At 38.7% G+C, this 25,571-nt stretch overlaps 1 protein-coding gene across 1 annotated transcript in view; it reads right to left on the bottom strand.

The window, feature by feature from the left end:
- Positions 1 to 25,571, bottom strand: part of ATP10B (ATPase phospholipid transporting 10B (putative)) — a 2,370,254-nt gene that overhangs the window by 1,099,300 nt on the left and 1,245,383 nt on the right. The window lies entirely within an intron of this gene.

Raw genomic sequence — 25,571 nt, 5'->3', positions numbered from 1 at the left:
ACACATCTTTGTTGAAATTATCCGCACTGTGGCTGCCTCCTTAGTATGAATGTGTGATCACTACCCTTCAATAATGTTTACTTTTTCTTCCAATGGTGGAAGTTTATGTAGCTGAGTGATTCTCTGAATCACCTAGCAGTATAAATAAGGAGCTGTTGGCATTTCTGGGGGAACATACACGGTTAAATAGCATTAGCTGCTCCTGTGGATTGTCAAATTAGCTTATAGCTTCTGCCAACAGTGGGATAACTCAGCAGTAGAATGGCGTAATGATCAGAATGACTTACTGAAAATAGCCATGTTAAGGTTCCCCTTCACTGTAAACCTTTCTGAATCCTAGGGTCCTTCTTTAGTTGTACCCAGAACTAGTCATTGGTTGCTTGATGTTTCCTTGTTTTATCCTGCAACCTGGGCTTGGGCTGCAATTGGTCAGAAATGATCTGTGCTTTACACAGTTAAAAAAACAGCCAAGCAAAACACAAGCACACACAAACATACAAACATAAATACATTTTGCTGTCAACCATACAGCCATATTTTATACTCTTAGTCAAATATTCCCAGTGTAAAGACAGCTCTCCAGAATTCAAACAGATAACATTGCACAATTTTATTTCTCTAATAACTTAATACATTTACTTATTGGAAATACCATTTTTATTCAGGAATCAAAGTGAGGTTGAGAGTGAATTGGAGAAATTTGGTAAGGACTGCATTGATAGTCCTCTGCTCCTTAGAAACAGGAGCTTTGAATTGCCTGTGTTTTTCGTCTTGGATGGTAATAAGAGGAACGGAACACTGAGAGCTGACAAAGATTCACATGTTGGAATCGTTATACTTCACCAGTCTGAGAAACTTTACTATGTCTTACTGAAATAAACATTACACAGGTATGGATTCTACAACCAAAAAACAAACAGCGACACCTACACATCCATCTGTGTCAATGTCTGCTAAAGGAGGAAGCACACATGAAGTTGTCAACTGCAAAAGATGTAATAGGTGCAAAATGAAAATAAGTAACCATGTGGAAACATGTTCTCACATTAACCAGACAATGCAGGCCCTTTCAGATGCTAACCCTTGTAAGTACTATTTGTAGAACATTTTCAAGGCACTGTGTATGAAAATATTGACAGGCCTTTGTTTACAGTTAATTCAGAGAGATGCCAACAGGAGAACTTCCAAACAAAAGCCTTATTCTTTTACCCATTAAATATGTTGATTTTAGTGCAGATTTCCAGAGCAATATATTTTGATGTTACATTTTATTTATTTTTTTATTTTATTGTATTTTATTTTATTATTTTTTTTTATGTTTTAATGAATGGGTTAGTCCCCGTAGGCCTATAGCCTATTTTTATTTGAGATTGGTAGAGATATTTGTCATAGCTCTCAACCTCTGGGCACAAACAATCTGGACAAAGGCCCAAAAATAAGAAAAATTTTAAATATTGCTCTTATAAACTTAGAAAGTTGATAGAATGCAAGGTCTTGTGTTACCATTCATTTTCTGAATTATATGAAGTCTGAAACTCAAATGCCTGTCATTATGTAATGACTTCAGTCCTCACTTACTCACCACAAAGATCCAGAAAATCACAAATTTTATGAGGAAGTGACTGGAAACATGAGGCAAAAATCTGGACATTCTGGAAAAATCTGGACAGTTGAGAGGTATGATGTACTGGCTAGGGAAATTTGACCAGGGCATTGGGAAAATTCCATTACTTTTTTAAGTGGAGGAGACACCTAACTGTTATACATGATGGCAGTAGCTCATTTCAAAGTGAAGGCACAGTGGAGGTGACTCCCAGTATTGTAGTACCAAAACCTGGGGAAGGAATAAAAAGCTGGTAAAGAGCTAATGGCATGGATGGTGACATTTTACAGACAATGATTTCTGAAAGTAACCCAGTTCATAGCAAGACAGTAACTTGCAGTGACATTGAAGAAAATGCCCACCTGGAACAGAAAATACTGTGACTGTTGTAGATTGAAACCTAGTTTCTAGTGGCATGTTTTTTGTTACAGAATCTCTAGATGGCCAGGTGGTACATGATGGTAGAGATATACTGTATAAAATTCTTCTTCTTCTTTTCCCGGATAGGGGTCACCACAGTGGATCACCTGTCTGCTCATGATTGGCAGTGGAGTTTTACAGTGTCGAGTTGCCAGCCCAGTGCCCAACCTTCCACAGAAGGCGCACACATGCACACACTCACACCTAGGGCCACTTTAGAGTGTCCAAACCACCTACAGCATGTCTTTGGGATGTGTGAGGAAACCGTAGCACCTGGAGGAAACCCACGTGACAACAGGGAGGACATGCATACTCCAGACAGAAGGCACCCCAGCCGAGGATCGAACCAGAGAACCTCTTGCTGTGAGGCGGCAATGCACCACTGCGGTCGCCCCAGATATAGAGTATAAAATGAGTGGCAGAAAAGAGTGGAAAAAAAAAAAACATATGTAGTCATGGTTACTGTACTGAAAATAAGAAAAATGAGGAAAAAGGCTAAATATGTGTTCTTTGGACTGAACAAAGGTGAAAGAAAGTATTGTTTTTTGAAGAGATATGTACTGTGAGTGATAAGTATTTGATTTAAGGTCCCTATCACATTTGGGATCTGTTGCATTTGCTGATGTGCTTTTTTGCAACAATTACCCATCTTGCAAGCTTATCTTAAACTTTAAGTAATGTGATGAAAAAAAAATGTTGGTACTTAACGTATTATTGCAACCAGATTTCAGTAAGCACATAAATCGTTATGTTTGTGCGAAATGAGGTCTGCTAACCTAAGAATGGGTGTAAAGTCTTTAGTACTATTCTGTCTGATTGTTTTTCACATGGGAAGAGGAATAAAGATTAAATTCCTCTTCTGAGGTAACGTCCTTTCCTGACTTATAAATGGGACTGCTACTTCTTACTTGTTGTTACTGATTTAACTCATGCAACTCACCGCGTTCCGTACAAGACAACCGGGCCATTTGAAATCCATTTACTTTTACAGACTGTAATGTGTGATTGTTACATTTGGAAGATCTTGGTAGTACTGTAAGTGGCTGCTGACAGTAAATAACTTCACATAAACAGGACAGTCTTGGTGAAGAGGGATAATGTTTAACACCCCTGGCATGAGACTCCTGCTGGGGAGAAAGTCAGCAGTGCCTGAGGAATCAGTGTCAGTATTTGTTGCAGGCACCTTTGGTTTTCATGCTTACTGGCCCTGAACACTCAGACATTTAAAATATTCCTGAGTAACTTCCCTTTGCTGAAGTTGTAATCAGCAAGGCAGGATTTCTGATGCAGCATAGCATGGAGGAGTTCACCGAAAAAAATGACACGCCACTCAGGAGTACAAAATTGGGCCGTTATTCCCATCTCTGCCTCAAATCCTCAGTGAAACATTACTACTTACTTGCATACACACCCCTTTTCAGCTTAAGGCACCTCTTTTTGTACAAACAAAATGATTTATGCAACTTCTGAAATCAGGTTGCGATAATACACAAGTACCCAAATATTCTGATATGATTGTGCAACATTAGAAAAATTTGTGGCAGATTAGGAATTATTAAAACTTAACAGAATGATATTGTGACTTTTTGCAGGAATCTTACTGAATTATAAATACCTTCACTAAACCTTTAGACTGAAGATGGGTACAGGGTCAGGGACATGGGAGGAATGTGTTGAGCTGGATATTAAGCATAATGAGATTTTCCATTTACTCAGTGTCACTGAGATACTGGGGCAACAAAAGGCATGCTTTTTGTGGCAACTTTCAATTTGCTTATGTGTTTTCTAGGGGGTCTACTTGAACTGCTCAAGTCTCAGCTGGTCACAGACCTCAGTCACATAGACAGATATCAGGCTGCTCACATGGACGGCCAGTCAAACTCACAGTTAAGCTTAAACAATGTTTGGCAGCCATGTTGAGGGAGTGGGAATGCTACTTGAATAAGCACCCAAGATCAAGCAGGGTAAACGCAGACTCTGTGTGGGGTAAATGCGAGTTAGGTGGTAAGTTTCAGGGGGTATCTGGAAGGTTTATAAATATGGAGGCGGGTTTGGGATTAGGGTTAGGGAGCAAAAGGAAGTTTTAGCTTTATGGAGCAGTTGGCAATTTTAGGTTTAGGGAGTGAAGGCTTGGATTATGTTTAGCAATAAAAAGGGAGTTCCAGGCTTAGATTTATGCAGTGGAATTTGGGATTAGGGTTAGAGAATGAAAGTGAGATGCATATTTAGGGAGCAACAGGTATTTTTATGTTTAGGGTGCAATGGGAGGTCTTACATTTAGGGGGTATGATTTGTGATTAGTGTTAGGGTTAGAGAGAGACTACAAGTTTTATGCATAGGGTTAGGGACTAAGTTTAAACTTAGGGTTAGAGGCATGTTGGGACTTTTATGGTCAGAGTTAGAGACATGGGTGAGCTATGTTAGGATTCAGCCAGTGGGAGCTGATCACTTTCTATTGCTAGCAAGTGGCAGTGAGCTGGTCAGCCACCAGATAATAGTGTATGAGCACTTTGTAGTAGACACATTTCTGGTGATATAATCAATGTTGGGATACTTGGGAGAAAATGCATTCTAGAAAGGTCTGTAACTTGAGATGTTCAAAGTATAAAAATAGATGGCCACTTATAGTTTAAATATGGGGAATATGTGGAAATGATGTTTCATTAAGTGATTTACAGTTGTCTCAAAATATGAAAATACTGCAGAAAGCAATATTGATAAGAAAATTGATGAAAAAAATGTGAATAAAAAAGAAATTAAATTTTAAGATACATCTGAAATAACTTCTGTGGGGATGGGGGGGGAATACTGTAGTATGATAAAGAGATCATTTATACCAAGTAATATCTGAGAGGGGCTTCATACTGAAATAGATGAAATACAAAGTACTGATGCAGAAGGAGGAAATGAAAACCAGAATGCTGGCTTTATAGTAAAAGTAAAGTCTGCATACAAGAAAGATGAAACAATTTAAAATATAAGGGAAAAGGATGAAAAGTAATTAGAATGAATAATTTTACTGTGATATCACTGAATATCAGCAGCACAGTTAAGTTAAGGACCATGAAAATGCTGAAATGGTGTTAGGAAGTAAGATGTGATATTCACAGGCTAGTGACCACCAGCGCCTTTGTAAGTCTGGCTGCGCAACCCAACCCATTTTGTGTCCCCATGAAACATGAGCATCTGTTTGGAAGGGTATGTTGGTCAGGAGGTGATAAAGGTTTTGTAAGGGGGGTGGATTATGTTTGTTAGAATGTATTTACTGTTAGCCTCTGTCTATCAGAGGCATGGGGGCCAGACCAGTGGTGAATTTTAGATATCCTATCCAATGGTCAAGATTCCATTTGAACAGGGTTGGGGTGAACTCTGCTTCAAATGGTGAGGGAGCCCATTCCAGAAATTGAGGATCCTCTTAGATACATAGCTATCTAGTCAGCATGTTGAACTTATGTCACAAGCAAAGTTCATATCCTTAGATATAGTGTTTCTTGTACCGCTCATTTTGCAGATGTGCAAAAAATCCATCATGGCTGGATCTGAGGATACCTTACATGCCAGGAATAGATTGCCTGTTTGTAACCTGTAACCTTTGTAACCTGTAGGAGACTTGAGTATAGAGACTGGGAATTAAAGCGATCTCTGTAGGACAATGTGTTAACACCTTGGATTCTCTTGGTGATGAATCCCTATGGCTATTCTAACTGCTGCATATGCCTGGTCAGGTACATGATAAAGGGGACATCATTCTCAATGATGAGTCTGATAAGGGCCGAATAAACTTAACTTCCTTGGACCTGGACACCATGCCCTTACACTTAGAATGATTTTCATACTACTTTGGTTACATGTTGGTCAAAGGCCAGATTATGTTCCCAAATCCATGACAACCAGGTCAATTCTTAGGGGTCTTATCTATGGAGTAATTAACCTGGGTTGTCATTTTTCCATAAGAGTCACTATAATCCACTTTTTGGCATTGAGTTGTAATTCGTGGCTTTGGCACCAGCCATTTGTCTGTGTTAGACCCTCTTGCATGATGTTTGTGTCATGGGGTGAATGAGTGAAGACGCTTGACATTAGCCTTGACCTGCAAGTAGTAGATGTCAAACTGAAGCAGGCCCATTATGGACCTCTGAGGAAGTCTATTGGTGACCAGTCTCTTGGTGTTGGTGGTCTCACCAGTCTTAACTTCCTGGGTTCTATCTGTGAGCCAGCTGGCAATGCAGTGAGTTATGTAGGGATTTATGTCTAGTACAGTGAGTTTTTGGTTGTCTTTAGCCTGAGGGACTAGCTTGACCTTGTTATTGGTCATGTTGGATTTAATTAGTCCCCATAGTTTCCTGTTTAGTTTAATTAGTGAGCTCCTGTCATTGCAAGAGTTGCCCTTTTTGATTTTGGGTATGACTTTTTTCTTTCCTTTACATACCCTGTTAAGGTTAGGATTCATCTAGTGTGGATTGTTTTGGGGGTTTGTTTTGTGCTTACTTCTGGTAGGTATTGTAGCTTCTGGGCAGCAGTTTACATGGTTGTACAGGGCTTCTGGGAACAATCCCACATAGGTTGCTATGAACTTGGGGTTTGTAAGGGCATTGAATTTTGACAAACTGTCACTCAATAGGATGTAGTTTGCTTCAGAATAGTTCCTAAATGTTACAGGTTTTGCTGGATTTTCCAAGAAGATTTTTATGTCTAAGAAGACAGCTTTGGATGAAACCTCACCAGAGAGGATGTGGCATGGGGGGAGGGGCAGTACTCTCCCATATCGGTGAGTTCAAGATCCAGTATGTTTGAGCCTCTGGTTGGAGTGTACACTATTTGGTCAAAGGTATTTGTGTTAATGAAGTCCAGGAAATCTGCCTGCAAGTTGGAGGCAGTGCATGCTTCTCAGTCTATGGAGGGGTAGTTAATGTCTCCCATTAATAGGGTATTTCATTGGATGGAGAGTACTTCCAGTAGGCCTAGGTATTAGTTATGGGATTTATTGGACAAAGATGGTGAGCTATAGCTTGCTAGGATATGGTATGACTTTGTCTATAGTGATTTGCACATTGATGAACTCCATGTCATCATCCTGTTTACTCACCATAAAGGTATACTTGTTGGTAATGTAGATCAAGACACCTCCATATTTAGTCCCTGTCTATGCACCTGATGGTCTAAATGTGTAGAAAGCACTGAAGCCTTGCTTTGTCAGAGTACATTCTGTGTTTTTAACCATGTCTCGGTAAATGCACAAATGTCAATAACCTTCAGAGTGAGGAGAGCTTGTAGGGTGTGCAGTTTCTTATTAAGGCTCCTAGCATTGGGCAGTAACACCTTTAGGTTCCTTTGGATTTTATTTGCTATGTCAGTAGGTTTGGCAAATTGACATTGCTTAAAAAAGGCTCTAAGGGTGTGGATAAAATAAGCACTATCCAGAAAGACAGAGGGGACAGGGCAAACCACCCCTGCAAAGCAATATGGTCTGCTAACCATGCTCTCATGCTGGCAAATATCAAATCACCCCAAAATGACACCAAAACAAATTCAGTTGTTAAAGTTGATCATTTTTGTTCATACTGTGGCATCATCCTTGGTGAAGGTAGAATGCTGCTAATTGCATGGCACACATCTGTCTGAGATACATATTCAGAGAGATCCATAATGCTTTTCTTCATATAGTCCAGTGGGGTACTTCTCATGTTGCTTAAACCTATATAGACTATGACAGAATCATATTGGTACTTGTGATGCAGTGACTTGAGTGTGTGTAACCTGTAGGATCCTGGCACTAATAAGCGACCGTTATTTTCTCCTTATTTAGCCTGGTGATTGGGTCATCTGTGTGTCATACAGTGGAGCCCTCTATGGTAAGAGTACTGGGAAAAGTGTTTGTTGTTTTATCAACTTCATTCTTGGGGTCCACTGTGCATGTGATTTAGAAATTGCTGAGGATAGGCTTTGTCATTTGTAAGCATAGTAGGTCTTTGAGGTTTAGGAAGATTGCTTTTTAGTGCCTCAGCATTAGACTGTCTATATGTGTGCAAATAGTATGTGTGGTGGATGTAGTGTCTGTGTTCTTGACAACCTTGTTTGTAAGCAATACTTTTGCCTAGAAGGAAATTGTGTATGTACATCTCTTGTATACTACGTTACTTTCTTTAAAAATTAAAAGGCTGTCTGCAAACATGAGACAATTGTCTCAGGATGCCTATATATAGCATGTGGCTATGGAGACATTTGGAAATTGGATTAGGGTAGGCTATTATGGTTTGAGGACTGGGTTATACAAAGCACTAAAACAATATCTTAGCACTATCAAACTCCAGTCCCTAATCCTCTAAGGTGATCCCCTAGGGTTAGGGACTAGAGTTTGATAGTATTAAGATATGGTACAAGTGCTGTTAAACATACAAGCTAGCCGCTCTAAGCTTAATTCTATGCAATGCCTCACTAAGTTACAGATTACAGTCCTAATACTTGTATTAAAGAGAAACTTTACTGTCAAAGAATTTTTGCCTGTACAGGTCAGACAACGACTACACTTTGAATTCTTCAGGAGTACTTCTCAACACACAAAGACCAGGCAAACACCTTCTGCCACAAGATAGATAATCTGATCCTCTTAATGTAAAAGCACAGCAAAAAAATGAACACTGATGTCCAGTACAACAACAAAACAACTTCCTTGGCTAGATTGCTCTACAGCAATGTAATTTAAATGCAAACAGCTTAGAAAGCAACACTTGGAAAAGACAGATGATTTTTACAATAAAAATGTCATTTGAAATTTTGGAACCAACTACAGCAAGTCACAAAATATGTAGACTGAATTGCCAAAAAGAATAGACTTACATATAACAAGAACAAGATGGCTATTGCCCGGAATATTTCCTTTTCTCTGAGGTATAGCAATCTTAGAGTTAGTATACAGAAGTTCTGTCACTGTAGGGGATTCCCTCCACATTGTGGGAGGAGGGGGGCTTGCCCCCCTGCAAAAAAGAAGCTTAAGGGATGTTCAAGATTCTCTCTTCTCCTGGATTTACAGTATTTTTTTTTTTTTTTTTGGCATGTCAGCACTCGGCATTTCAAGTGCTGACATTTCAATAGGGAGCCAATAAAAATACATTTACTGCAGTAAGGCAGTAGCAATCAGTTGACTAATAAAGTGTAAGTGCAGAAAGTCAAAGACAATCACTTATCTTTGCCTGAATGGCACTGGATATAGTGAAAACAATTTTTGATCACAGGTGATGGCACCATGCTTTGCTGACCTCTGTGGAAATGATATACAAAATCATACAAAAAAAAAAAAAAGAAAGAAATCTGAAATACAGTGCGAGGGAAGTCCAGAATGGATATTGAGGTGCACAGTTGATGATATTAGTATATTGGTGATTTTTTTTAAGGATAAAACTGCCATAACATGTTTGGCTATAGAATATGTTTTTTTGTTTAACAACAAAATGTGCAACATTTAAAGAAAATTGTAACATTAGATATGAACACAATACTAATGGGGGATTTTTAATTGTAAAATGAGGAAGGAAAAGGGGAAGTATCTCAGAGAATTAAGAGTTTTAAAGAAATTATGAACCTTGGGGAATTTGGATTTAAGGAAATGAAGACTAGTAACTTCGTAAAGACAGGTAAAAAAGTCTGTCTATATCTATTAACCAAACACAAAACTCCACTGTGTCCACAACTCAGGGTCAATTTATACTCTGTTTATTAAAAATAAAAATAAGAGTTAAGTGCTTTCATCCATCCACTGGACTTCATCAGAACTACTGAATCATGGTACAAATCATGTTTTTATACCTCTTAAGGTGTACCAATAATTAATTAGAGACCTTACCATCTTAAAGAAACAAGTATCATTATCAAATTCCCTTCCAAATACATACAATATATTATAAAAACATACATAGTTATAAGTCCCTTTAAGTAACAACATATCAAAATGTAATAGACACAATTATAAAACCATGTTAAATAAAATATAACAACAAAAAGTAAACCATTACAATTTTGCTGCTCTCATTTTGAATACAGAATTAACTGAAATATGTTCATTCAGACAGGGCTTTTGCACAGCATCCAATCTGAGTTACCATAGGAGTTCCTTGTATTCAATCTTATTTTCCCAAGCTCCTCCTCTGGCATCTTTTGGATCTGTCTTGAGAATACCAAAAGCAAATTTGTTGAAACCTGCACATGTACAGGAGTGTCTAAATAATTAATATCTACATCTATACATATATATTCAAGAACAATGAAGGAAGTTAACAAATGGAAAAGATACAGTTGGATTTAAGGATCTCAGTAGTATTTGGGCAGTGTTTGGTACCAGTGAAAAAGTAATCAAAATGGTTAAGGAGATAAAAAGGTTAATTCCTAAATGTGCTAATGATAGAGAGTGGAAGGATAAGTTACACAATTACAAGAACGTCATGGCTGTATAAGGGATTTTATAATAATAACAGCACTTAATGGTTGATTCTTTGTTAGAAAAAGTTTGTCTTGAGAATAAAGGGAAGCTTTTCAGGAAAAAAAAAGTAAAATAAGGGTACAATCAACAGATTTGGATGTACAATGGAAAATCAAAATATTCTATGTTAAAAAACGGAAAGAAGAGGATACGTGATTTAATTAGGTAGCAAATATTTTATGTAAGGGGAAAGAAAAACAAGGTATTGCCATTAACTGAAAAAATATATCAGTGGTAACATGGAGGAAAGTACTTAAGGAACAATTAAGAAAAGAAATTAAGGAGTGGATTGTTGAAAGGATTACTAAACTCGAACAATTTAATATAGTGAAATATCTATCTATATATATATATATATATATATATATATATATATATATATATATATATACATATATATATATATATATAAAATTTCATTGAAAACTCATTTCATCGAAGCTTAATTCATAGACACATATTCACTGGAAGCTCACTTCACTGAAAACCCAATTCACTGAAAGCTCAATTCACTGAAAACCCATTTCACTGAAACTCATTTCGTTGAAAGGTATATATGGCCTATTCCCCACTGTTGTGTGATCCTTGTCACCATTATATTTTTTTGTATTTCACTTTTGCAGTAAAACTTCTAAACATTTGTATTATATTTAGACAAAATCAAAAATACAAAGTAAACAATATTACTGCAAGGCTCAAAAAATAAAGTAGCTAGAATGCCTGGGCAACTCAAGCACATCCATAATATATGAAAAGTGGTGAGGCCAGAATTTGTGGCACTATGAAGTTAAATATTTTTTCATATTCTGAAATGCTTTTTTTGAGGGGGGGGTCAGGGATTGGCAGACAGATTAAGGTATGCTTTTGTTTAGACAAGGAACAACAATTCTTTGCATGAAGGTACTGAAAAAAATATTATCTGTGACTGACAAAAACATCTGTTCTTTACCTGTGGGAAAATAGAAAACTGGGTGGGATTTGTAGTGGTATAACATGATGTGCTTGTTAATGGAGCAGCAGTAGTTTTAACACCACTCTGCTACAGCCCTGACCTTCTACTATGAGTGGACAAATAGCAGTCCACTGAAGAGCTACCCCTCCAAAAAAATCCCCAAATCACTGATTTCAGTGTTTTTGCAGGAGGACAAGTCTTCCATGCACCCCCCCTCCCTTAATAATGAAATCATCTCCATTGTTGTGCTATGTGGAGAAAGGGGACAAACATCTGGAAAAGCCACATTGTCAGTGAATCAAGTTCCAGAGATATTAGGCCTAGGGAGTCAGAATTTGTCTACCAGTAGTGTAGCCCAACCCTGGATAGAGAATACAACTGCATTTCAAGTACAACCATTTATAAACGGTACTACAGTTTCTGTGACTGAAACTAATGCACGGCCAGCTCATGATAGTGGCTGTTAGACTACAGCCTCCCCCTTTTAAGGAAAATAAATTAAATGTCTGACTTTTAATAAAGAATGTAAAAGAAATTGATTTTGACCATGACTTAATGTGGTAAAAGGCAAGAGAGGAACATATACATTTTATACCTTACTCTATAGGAAGCTTCTTATACTGGTAAAGACTTTCTTCCTAAGTAGTAGCATTTCTTTAAACAAAATACTGGTGTTTTTTTTTTAATTGTAAAATCTTAAACTTCTACAAAGAACACAGTCACCAGTTTCATATTACTGTGTAAGGGAAACTAAGCTAAGTAGAAAAGATTCTAATGAACAGAGATTGGCATATAAACATATTGTTTTAGTCATACCTTAGCTCAAGGGTGGGTAATTAAGTTAAATACCTAGCCTTCGGGTTAAATCGAAAACTGGAAATCAGCTAGCCAGGTGGTGTACAGTAATAAAGACATGACTACTGCCCAAGTGACCCAGGTCTGACTATCGACTCAGACAGTGGATGGTGCTGGCAAGGGCTATGGGCACTACCTATCCTGCAGAAAAAGAGGTGAATTCTAGCTGGTTATGTCTGTCACTTCCATGTCAAGACATGGAGATCTCAAATACAGAAAGCAGAAGCTCATGTGGGGAGTGTGTACATTGTTGCTGCTCATGCTTGTGATGGTAGCTCCCTGACTCTCATGTAAAGGAGCGCAGATGCATGGCTATGAGAGGAGCTTAAGTACTCCCTGTGTTGCTGCATTTGTGCATGTTATCTCTAGGGAACAGGCTTAAGTTCTTAGTACAAAATGCTCTGACTGCCAGGATGATGGCTAGAGTACAAAATATCCTCAGTGCCTGCCCAGACGATGGATGCCCATACTGATTCCCAACCTGGTAGACCTGAGGCTGATCTTCACCACCAGGGACAGGAGGTTGGCATAATGATTAAGATATTTGCCTTACAGAATGGGCTCACGTACACTTCAGGAAGACTCAATGGTCAGCAGGCAGAAGGGAAAAAACATAAAGAAAATAGATATATTTCCAACTAGAAGAATGTTTGACTATTTCTTTGCTAGTAACTATGGTACAGCCTGAATGCCTTGTTTGTTGGTTATGAAAGTCTTTAAGCTATTGTTCTTTTTTTGCTGGCAGACATGTTAGTACATAAATACTTATTGCTATTGTGTTGTACACAAAAGGGAGAAAACAGAAGGAAAAGAAGATATCATACTTTTGTTTAAAACATGTTCCCGAACTAGATGAATGGTTTTATTGTGACGTTATAGGACTGTCCAAACAGTTGCACATTTTAAGTGTGGGGAGGGGCAAAAAAATAAGGGTTACTGTTTATAACAACATTCAAGTCCAGTTCATTTGGAGCAATAGGCTATCATTTTGGGATCATTTGGGGAAATGGCCAAAGCCTGACCAATAAATTGGACAACATCAAAGCATGGGTTTTCTCTCATAATTCTAAAATGTAAAGAATCACCAAAATGTAGCTTAAATCTCCTCTTGTCCTTCAGCTTTTGTGCAAGACAAATATGAATTTTTTCTGCAATAACAGATCTGGCATCAAAATAGGAGTGGTTGCTTTGCTACTAATTAAGAAAAATCACAAATGATCTACCTCTCCAATTGTACAGTACTGTGTTTCCCTTGACATTTCTGTAGACTAGCTATTAATTTAATTAACAATTAAGAATAAAGTTAAGTTCATCATTGATATGTACAGGGTCAGTATTAGGAAAACGGATGCTCTAGGTGAAGGGCTTCATGACACTGCCCAATGTCCACTGCTCCCCCCATGCACATCCCCAGTGATTCACATTTTCCACCCATCCTAGCCTCATTACACTACAGGTTCCTAGGAGATTACTAGGCTAACAGCTTAACAGCCCTTACAAGTGTAGTCAATACAACACAATTTTACCCAATATATGGCACAGGGACAAGAGGATGGCTTGGATTTGTGCCTATACCTTGAGTATCTTACAGACTAGTCCTGTTTATAAGGGACACAAATGCTTTCCCAGTTGTGAATTTCCAGTTCCCCATCCATTGATTCAATTTGTATTTGAAAAGAGCCATTAAAGGGATCTGCTTAACATGAATAGGAGCCTTTTCCAAAGAAGGGGCAATCTCAGAGACATATATCTGTCTCTATAGCATGTTTTTTTTGAGTTGCTGACTAAGTTTAAATCCCGAGATCAGATGATTCTCATGCTTGTTTGACTTGCGTATGCACATCAGCTCCATCAGGGCTGGAATTGTGAGTGACTTGCAGGTCAGGCATAGGTCACCCCTTAATAGTCAGTAGGAGACAGAGCAAATAAATGGGGCTTTTAGTCTGTTTGCACAGGACATGTTGTTTACACCCTGTATTTTCTTTGTGAGGAGCCTCTGAGTTCACTTCAGCTGCTGTAAGTGCCTATTCGGGTGCATGCCAAATGGTGCATTGTACTCAATTATTGACCTAATGAGGGCTGAGTACTGCAGGATTATAATTTTGTTGGATCTGGATACCATACATTTACTTATAAGTTGTGCCACATAAAAGGACATCCTCACCACTGTGAATGCAATGTGGTCAAAGGTCAAGCTACTGACTATCTGAGTTTACTCTTTGGGTTGTACTATTGATGTTGTAATTTGCAGGGTTATTTGACTTCCCAGAAGGTATGACAAAGCATTTTTTCAGATTTAGTTTTAAGTCATGATTCTGGAATCAATCGTTTGTCTAATCTAGACCCTTCTGAAGGATATCTATATCACTGGGGGATTCAATAATTGCCCCCCAGCTTGCAGTCATCAGCAAACTTTGTCATCCAGAGGCCTTCCACATCAGCCTTGACTTCAGAGAAGTATATTCCAAACAGCAGTGATCCCAGCAGTGAGTCTTGTGGTACACCACTAGTAACTGGCCTCTTGCTGGATATGGATTCACCCACTTTAACCACATGTGTCCTGTATGTGAGCCATTTGGCAATTCATCTGGTGGTAAAGGGATTTATGCCTAGTTCTGTGAATTTATTTATTATACCTGAGCGGGACTTTGAGTTAAATGATTTGGCCAGGTTGAGGTAGGTGCTATGTACTGTTTTACCACAATTCATGGCCTTAGTGATTTTCTCAGAGAAATCCACCAGATTCACCAGGCATGACCTGCCTGTGACAGGGCTGAATTGGGTCTGGTCCAGTGTTTGGAGGTTTCCTATGTCATTATTTATCAGGTCCATGATTATTCTTTCCATTGCCTTACATATAAGATTAGTCAAACTTATGGGTCTGTAATTTCCCGGGTCAGGATATGGTCCCCCTTTTGCAGAGGGATGACTGTTGCTGTCCTTCATTCTTTTGGGATAAAGCCAGCCTGGAGGCTGTGGTTAAACAGAGATCCTAATGCCCCTGATAAGTCCTGATTTAAACTGATTAGGAGGCAACCTGGTATATCATTAGGCCCCATTGAATCCAAGTTTTTAGCTTTAGAGAGTACAGTGACAGCCTGTTCTGTGGTGATAATTGGCAGTGGAGTATTGTAGTATATTTCTTGGGGGAAAACCTGGGGTGATGGGGAGGTGAAATCTGAGCTGAATTTGTCAGCCAGCAGATTTGCTATATCCTCTGACTGAGTATAGATGATGCCATCTACAACTTCTTCTGCACATTGCTGGGTGTTGCATTTAAGATTGCTGACATAACTGAAATATGCCTTATGATTATCCTTTGCTATTTTTACCTCAAAGTCTGTTTTCAGAGACTTGACTACTTCCCTGACTCACTTGTTTAGCATAATGAGGGAGTTTTGCTCTGTTTTACACATTCCCTCTTATGTCTCAACAGGATTTTTTTGCTTTGGTTGTACAACCTATTAATACCAGTAACCCACAACAGTGGCTTGTTTTTGACGTTTGACCTGGGTTTATTTTGGTCTGATACCACCATTTCAATGCAGTTATGTATATGGTTACAGAAGGCTTTTGTGTGCATCTCTTCATAGGTTTCTGTGTTTTCCGGATTTGGGGGGACTTGAAAACTAGCTATGTCATCTCTCAATAGGGGATAATTTACCTTAGAGAAGTTCTTCAAGTTCTGGGGGTTAGGTGAGGGTACTAGTTTTACTTCAGTTTCAAGGGAGAGTGCTTTGCATCTGACCTTACCATTGAGGATATTGCACCAAGGGGTGGCGGTGCAGCACCCTTCTATATTTTTAAGTACCAGTTCCAGGACACTTGTTCCTTTAGTGGGACTGCAGACTAGCTGTTCCAGGGCATTTAAATTTACAAAGTCAAAAAATCTTTTGCCCTGCATGTTTGTGGTCATGTATGCCTCCCAATTAATGGAGGGGTAGTAAGTATCACTCATGAGTATGGTATTGGGCTGGATGGTGAGTGATTCTAGGAAGTTCAGACATGATGCATGGGTTCCTGGGGGGACCTGTAGCTAGCATGGTAATTGATTTTTCCCATGATTAGTTGTACGTGCAGAAGCTCAAGCATGTCATACTGTTTGACCAGCCTTGAGGTGCACTTATCCTTTATGTACACAGATACACCTCTGCCTTTTGCTCTTTCATGTTCCGTGGGTATTCAGAATTTAGAAAAGCCATTATAGCCATGCACTGCTGGAGTGCTTTACGTGGCTTTAAACCATGTTTCAGTAAGTGAACAGATGTCAGCATTCTCCAGGATGAGGACTGTTTCCAGGGAGTGCAGTTTCTTGTTCAGACCCCTAGTACTGAACAGTAACACATTTAACTTGTCCTGAGTAGCTTTATTATGTTGTTAGATTTGTTTGTTTGACAATGCCTATAAAGGCATCACAGGGATGGGTAATGTTTTGGCCAATATCCGTAAGCCAAGAGGTGACAGGGGAAGACCATCCCTAGCAAAGCTGCTTGACCTGTCAGCCATGTCCTCACAGGTTGACAAGTATTTGATCCTTTTGGAATGACACCATTATTCATGTTATTTTTTTTCTCACATTTTTCTTACTTTTCAACTTTTCTAGAATAATTTTAATACACTTTAACTGGACAAGACTACACTTATCTGAGAATGAAATAATTAAATTAAGCTGGGGATCTGGTGTACATTTTGTCTTCAGGAGCCATTAGGTTCTAGATGTCGTGAAGTGTACATTAAAGCTTCTTTCCCAACCTTTTGATCTAACAATGCCCTAAATAAAAGTCATGATTAAGATAAAAAATTCAGTTTTATTTATTTTTTTTCCTTCAAGGAAGAAATATGTTGTGTTGAATGCTTAATGCATAAATCTGACAAATAGTAGATTCCAATAAACTGAGAAAATATGTCCTTGTGAGTAAACATTAATTATATCTGAGAAGAGAACATGCTTCCCAACCCTGAAAAGATAGTCATTTGCTTTGTATACCCCTTGTGTTAGACTGGAATGAAGGTAAAAGAAATATCTCCATAGAAAAAAATTGGTGATTCAATTTTTAAACACATAATCAGATACTAACACAACTTTAACAGTTCAAGTCTATCAGAAGATGCAATGATATTACTGTTTCATGCAAGGGCACACACTGCTGCTAAAGTGCCATATCCTATCACAAGATGTGCAAATGTGTGCACACAACAGACACACATACACACACACACACACACACACACACACACACACACACACACACACACACACACACACACACACACACTCTGTCTCTCTCTCTCTCACACACACACACACACACACACACACACACACACACACACACACACACACACACACACACACACAAACACACACACACTCTCTCTCTGTTCCTGTGTGTGTCTCTCTCTCTCTTTCTCACACACACACACACACACACACACACACACACACACACACACACACACACATTGCATGCTTCAGTTCACTCTTCCAGTGCTGTCAAGTTACATCTGACTTCTAACATGACCTTAGAAACAGTTAATGCCATCTACAGAGTTTCATAGACAAGTACTGAAATGCAATTTATTGTCAAGCCTTTCTTCTTCATCAAATACACACTGCAAACACAACTTCATGGAATACACAATGAATATAACCACACACACACACACAGACACTTTTGATTTTTTTTACATATAACATGAAACTGTGATGTGGGAGAAAACCAGAGTACCAGGAGAAAATGTACATGAACCCAGGGAGGGCATCCAGACTCTGCACATAAGGCACCACTGCCAAGAATTGAACCAGAGAAACTCCTGCTGTGAGGTAACAATATTACTCATTGTGCTACTATGCAAACCAGTGCAGTTGCCTATAATTTAGAGTTGGCAAACTAGCTGCTGTATGTCTTTGAGTTGTGGGAGGAACATGAATGGATGGGGAAAACACATGAACAGAAGGAGGACAAAGAGAGTCTGCACAGAAGACAATCCAAGTGAGAAATGAATGAGAGAACTTTTTGCTGTGAGGCAACAATGTTACTCTTACAAGTGAAACATTGTACTTCCCTATAGAGTTACCTACAGGCATAAAAAAAAATCATTATTCGGTGTCAATGCAACAGTAACAATTTATTAAGTACTTGTATCCAAAATCTACTCTGGACATCTTCAAAATAATGTTGTTGTTTGTCTTTCAGATTTTCCCGGTAAGGGGTTACCACAGCGGAACTCTGGTCCGCTAATAATTGACAGTAGATTTTTATGAAACTCCGAGGTGCCAGCTCGATGCCCAACCTTTAATGAAGGCACACCCATTTACGCACGCATGTCTTTCGAACACTACCCAACCACGTGGAGGACATGCAGACTCCACACAGAAGGCACTCTCAAGCCCAGCCGAAAATCGAATGGGAGAACCTCTTGCTGTGAGGTAACAATGCTACCACTGTACCACCGCAGCTATTATCTTCAAAATAATACAAACAATAAAAACCCACCTTCCTTATGTTACCTAATAATCACATGACAAAGCACAATACAGATAAAGTAGATAATTTATCATGCAAACATTCAGCACTTAATAATAAAATATATAATTATTCTTTAGAAACAATCCAATTATTTCTTCTTTTTACCAGTCTCTACTCATTAAAAAAAAATTGATGTTAATTGTTTAATTTAAGCCAGGAAGCTTATCAGCAAGAAAACATAGCTGCCATTTTTGTTTCACAGCCTTGCAAAGTATTTTTTAATTCCCACCACCTATAGTGAGTCAGTTGCTGATCTAAAACATTAAAATAAAATTTCTTACATGAAACACTGGTATTAGTATGCTTATATAAGACATTATTAACGTCATTAAATTTGAGCACAGAAATATCTTCCTTGTTGTTCTTGAAGAATTTGCAAGTGGTCACTCCTATGTACAAAGTCATACTTCCTCAACATATAGAAATGTATACTATGCCTGTAGAATTGCAATTAGAGTAAAATGAAAATTGGTATAAAGTTCTGTCCAAATGTAATTACATATACTACACTGACCACATTTGTAAGCCCCACATTGTTTCCTCTGTGGCCATTAATTAGGCAGTGTATGAATGAAAGTTGTATATCTTTGTTATAGACTTTTTTAATACCCCCTTCCATACACAAAACAGAGTTGATTGACTACAACAAAAATGAGCTCAGAATTTCCATAACAATGCTCCAGGTATCAAGAATTCTCATCTTCATACTGCACAGACCTACAGTCATATCCAAACAAAAAAAAAAAAAAAACTTGTATTTCTGTGAATACCTCCAGTAATGGCTCTGCTCAAAAGGGGCACAGGAAAATAACTTTCTTGGGTGCCGTAAGCCTGGGAACCTTGTTGGCTAGGCTTACTTACTTTGGGCTGATAACCTAGTACCTACCTATGAATTTATGAACCTATTATACTGTAATCCACCATCTTACAAAATGTGGGCAGAAACCTTTATTTTCTCTAAGTCGTTATTTCCTCAGAAAAAAACACGTGTTCATAACCTCTCTCTTCAAATATTATCATAATAATTTGCATTTAAATTTTTAATTCATCTTCCTTAGCTATTATTCTTGATGCACAAAATATCTTCCCCTTGGCACATTTCTTTTTATAAGCAAAGGATGATCATTTCTAAAATGTAGACATCTACTGATAAATATTTTCCTATAAACTGTACTATTAAACCATTTAACTTCTAAAACCAAAATCAGTTCAATGTCCAATAAACTTGCTATATTACCCCTGCTGCTAATTGAAAAAAATCAAAAGGAGATAGTCCCATTCACTTCTTTCACAAATCACATTCTTCTACTGTTCCTTCCCATATGAAAAACGGCCATCCCTTCACTTCTTACAGAAACATTTTTAAATGGGGTACCTTGTTCAAGAATACTTATTCCAGTAGTCTAAGACAAGCTTTGCAAAAGACAGGGCTGCTGTAGCCCCTTGCTGTCTCTTTAACTTGCTGAGAATACCTGCAATTAAAAATGCAAAAATGAAAAAAAAATCTTATCTAACAAAAATTCCATCAACAAGCTTAGCAGGAATTGATATTAGAGTATAGATAAAGAGAAAGAGATAGGGGAATCCTAAGTTAATGGCAAGCTCTGGTAGAGTTTTTAGTTATGGCTAGAATGGAAGCTGTTGTTAAAAAAGACTTAGTAGGGCATATAAAATATTGCATGGTAAGTATGAGAATCAATTAGAGGATGTTAGAAAATATTGAGAAGAGAGACTGGAAAATCAATTTACAATGAAACAATGAGCAAACATATGTATGGCTCACAAGTATGCAACAAATTCTAGAAGGTTTAGGAATTTTGCTTGAAAGTGTTTGCATAGGTATTTTAGGGTGTATATCACTTTGTCAAATCACTAATGAATCAGGTACCAAGTCCCTGACAGAGGCAATAATCCAACAGGCTGAAGTAAAAACGTTTTATTGAGAATAAAATAACCAACGAAATAAATCCAGTTGTAGAGACAAGCGCTTTCGCCCGGATATCTTCCAGGCTTTATCAAGTCATACACACAATAAAATCATAAGCAGTTGCTTAAATAGTTACATTAATTGGTCACATGTTGATTTGAAAAATGTGTGCGTTTAAGAAGCATTCTCAAATCACTAATGAGTAAACACCTATTTGTTGAACCTTTTTTATCAAAGCCGCTAATCATCAAAAGCTGTTTTAAAGAAAGTTTTACCTAGAGCAAATCAATGGTAGGCCAGCCAAGCAGCCACAAAAAAAAAAAAAAAAAATCATAAAAATCTAAAACTTACCAAGGTAGGGACCTATACCCCCCACACCCCCAGTGTGGGGAGCTGTGCCCCCAACTCTCTAACTAAATATAAAAACTCTGACATCACATTACAGTGGGGAAAAGGGCAAATAGCAGATGGTGGTCAACTGGTGGCTTGCCCTAGGAAAAATTTGCCATTCGATGATTAGCAACTTTGAAAAAAAAATGGTTTGATGAACAGATATTTGCTCATTAGTGATTCACCGAAGTGATATAGAACCGTATTTTTATACCCCAAGCCAACTCCAAGCAAATTTTCTTCAGTTAGATAGCAAATGTTGGAGATGTGATGGGGAAAAAATATGTAACCAGAAACAAATGTTTTTGGAGTGTAACGAGTTGGCAGATTTTTAAAATTCCCACCAGAGTTCTCTGTCAGAAATATTGAGTGATCAAATGGCTGTAACTAAAGAAATTATTCTTTTGAGCTCAGACACAGGATCTTAATTGTTTAGACTTACTAAGGCCTTGTTAAAGAACCACTACGGGCAAATGATGAAGAAAACATATATTTTTTTATCTTGCCATGATTTATTACACCTCCCAAAGCTGCCTGCAGCAAAATAAGTACTCATTCCTAATTTTATTTTGTTTTTACTCTTGTCTGCCCTCATGGGGGCAGACATTGTGATTCCTTTGGAAAGCTAAATCTGTCCCATAATGCACAGACTGTGAAAACAAACAGCCCTACAATTTGTTGTCAGACTAGACTTCCATTCACTTAGAATGGAACACCTGAAAAAACTGACAATTTGAGAGTCTGCAGCTCATGTGTCATTGACTGGTATGTGTTGAGTTTTACAAATGTTGTTCCTACTGATGTACTACACATTCTCTGAACAAAACTTGCAAAAGTGCCAACAAATTACTGAGATAAAAAAGACTTTTCTCAAGGAGCAGTTTTGCAAGTTTCATTTCCTGGCCAGGTTACTCCTCCCATCTCCCCTCCTTCAGTGGGCTACAGTCTCACAGTTCCAGCTTTGCTAGATTCAACTATTTAGTCAGCTTTGCATGACAATAGACATCAAAAAATCACAGCCTGGTGTGCCACTAAATCTTTTCCCTTGTATGTCTCTTCACTTCTGAATAGCATTTCCCAGGAATACAAAAAAAAAAAAAGCAAACGCAACAGACCAGAGTTTAGGCCAGTCTATCCATTTTTTTAAAATGTGCACAGTAAAATATTCAACTTGTAATGCATTTTAGCTGCTCACATGGTTATCTTTACATAGTCATTCTCTTATAGTATAACCTGAACTTATGGTATTTAATGATACATTTTACAACAGTTCTCAGTTTCTTAACAATGACCTCCCAAGCCTCTGATGTGACCTAGTACTTTTTCTTACTATTGCTTTATGTAGTTTGCCTTAGTTGCATACTTGTAGCATGTTTCTCATTCTCTCAGCAACAGACTCCTGGAGAAAACTTCCAAAACAGATACTTGTATACAAACATCTCCAACGCCCAGGTGAGAACTGCCCTCACTAAGGCAAAAAACACAGCATCCATGGGACTGGATGGTGTCCCCGGCTGTGTGCTTCATGAACTCAACGAGGAATTAAACCCACAGTTAGGACAGCTGTTTAATCTTAGCCTCACCTCAGGATACTGCCAAGGAGTGGCGCAGCGACTGTGGTCCCACTTCATAAGGCGGTGCCTCCACAGACCCTGGAAATTACCGCCCCATTAGCTTGACAAGCCTTATCTGCAAAGCCATGGAGAGGATCATAATGGAACTCATAAATAAAGACATAGGGAACTTGCAGACTTTGGATCCAACCCAGTTTGGCTTTGTCAAAGGCAGATCCTGCCTCTTAAACTTGGTTGACTTTTTGAGACAGTCACCAAGGCCATTGATGAGGGTAAGGCAGTCCATACAGCCTACCTCGACCTGGCAAAGGCCTTGACACAATACCCCACTCAGGTATCATCGAAAAACTCATCAGCTTGAATGTAAACCCATACATCACAAGATGGGTTGCAAACTGGCTAGCGACAGAACCCACAGGGTCAGAGTTGCTGGAGCCATGTCAGACTCAAAGCCTGTCACAAGTGGTGTCCCACAGGGCTCAGTCCTGGGTCCACTCTTGTTCGGCATCTACTTTTCTGAAGTACAAGCAAACACAGGAGGGTTATGGCTGACAAAGTTTGCAGATGACTGCAAACTGGGCCATAGTCGAAAACACATCTGACACAGATATCCTCCAGAAGGGCCTCACAGAAGCGGATAACTGGTGCCAGAGCCATGGCTTGAAGTTAAACGCCAAAAAATGCATAGTCATACCCTTCGGGAAAAACAAGGTTACCCCTAGCTACCATATAGGTGACAATCCACTGAGCACAGAAAATGTCATCAGGGATCTGGGGACCCAAGTTGACAGTAGTCTTTCGTTTGACACTCATGTTGCTAAAGTAGTTAGGAAAACCTTCTATATCGCCCACCTGATCATGAAGGGATTCACATCTAGATCAAGGGAGGTCATCGTCCCCTGTACTCATCACTCATTAGACCTATGATTGAGTACAATGCCCGTTCGAATGTATCTGACCAGACACCTGATGCAGCTTGAAAGGCCCCAAAGTTCCTCACCAAAAGGATAAAGGGTCTCAAAAATATGTCTTATGCTGCCCGACTGAAAGAACTCCAGCTTTATTCAGTCTCATACCGCTTGCTCAGAGGTGACCTGTGCCTGACATATAAGGCCATGTCAAACCCAGATTTGATGAATATGCTTCACCTCAAAAATCTAGAACCCTCAGAACCACAAGGGCGGAGACTTAAACCTTGACACGGTTATAAATAGAACGTGCTGGAGGGACAGATTCATCACCCAGAGACTCCCTATGCTGTGGAACAAAATCCCGGTACATGTGAGGCAGAGCACCTCGCTGGCCTTGTTCAAGAGGAATCTTGACCAATGGATGGGAGATCGCAGATATACCCCAGGGATTACTTCAGTGTCACTGCTTGACAGAGGCACAGAAAAATGATAGGCATAGTTTTTATTCAAACTAAAGGGGTGGCGAAAGCCACATAACTATGGGCTAGGCTTATAAATGCCCTTGGGCAGATAGCCTAGTATGAACCTATGAACCTATGAACCTATGAAGAGTACCGGCAGCTGTAGCAGTGATACCACACTCCAAAAAATGCACTCAAACATAGTACTGACAAACACAGGGGAATGTATATGTCTGAATCAAGCAGTGATGACATTGCTGGGGACTTCACTGAGCACAATTTTACTCAATCTCTCCATTTCATAATGCATAACATTTGCACCACACTTACAAAGGCACACCTGCACCTTCCACAAACACAGCTACCCACACCCATACAACATACAAGTCAAATTTAAAGCTTTTCCCACCTCTGCAAAACACTGCTGTAATGGCTTTTGCAAACAAATGAAAATGATTGATGGGTGTTGGTTCAGGACTCCCATCCATATCTCTCAACAGTACAGATATTTGCAGAAAGTCCAGATTTTTTGTCTGTTTTTCATAAAGTTGCAGTTTTCTGTCAAATCACTGGCAAATCATTGAACACTGAAGTAAGAAAATTGACAGGCATTTGATTTTCAGACTTCATATCCTTAATAAAATTCACTCTAATGCAAATCCTGTTTATCAACTTTCTAATTTTGTAAGTGCAATATTTATAAATTGTCCCATTTTTGGGCCTTTATCCCCTATTATTTATGACCTTGTCCAGATTTCTTGTTCTATGATGTTGAATGGTATGCTGCCATCCCTTCCTACTGGAGCTAGTCCACTGCACTTGCACAAGTGTCCCCCTCAGCAGGGTAGCAAGCAGTATCAGTGCAGATTTGCTTTATAGTTCTTTTACACCACACATACACACACTCACACACACACACACAGACACACACACACACACACACACACACACACACACACACACACACACACACACACACACACACAGACACACACACACACACACACACACACACACACACACACACACACACACACACACACACACACACAAACACACACACAAGTAAATCTTGTCCATGTTATTTCTTCTTTTCCTCAGTTTCGTTTCTCTTACTTGTAATGTTACTTTTACTCATTTTTTCTCCTGCTTCCCATATCTACCCTAATTATTACTTCTAACAAATACTTTTTCTCACTCTTTCTTCTCTTCCCTCCTCCTCTTTATACACTATTTGAACTTTTCCACTCTGACATTTGCTTTATGGGTAAATAATGAACTGTCACCCTTATAATGTTAGCACATTTCAATGCTACATAATATTGTATTTAGTCTAATAATAGGTTCATAGGTAGGTACTAGGCTATCGGCCTAAGGGCCTAAGTAAGCCTAGCCAACAAGGTTCCCTGGCTTATGCCACCTAACAAAGTTATTTTCCTGGGCCACTGTCGAGCAGAGCCACAGAAGTGATTCCC

Source organism: Protopterus annectens, chromosome 4.part0 (assembly GCF_019279795.1).
Source record: "Protopterus annectens isolate FY-2018-M chromosome 4.part0, PAN1.0, whole genome shotgun sequence".
Classification (NCBI taxonomy): domain Eukaryota; kingdom Metazoa; phylum Chordata; order Ceratodontiformes; family Protopteridae; genus Protopterus; species Protopterus annectens.
This window is presented reverse-complemented; position numbering and strand designations above follow the sequence as displayed.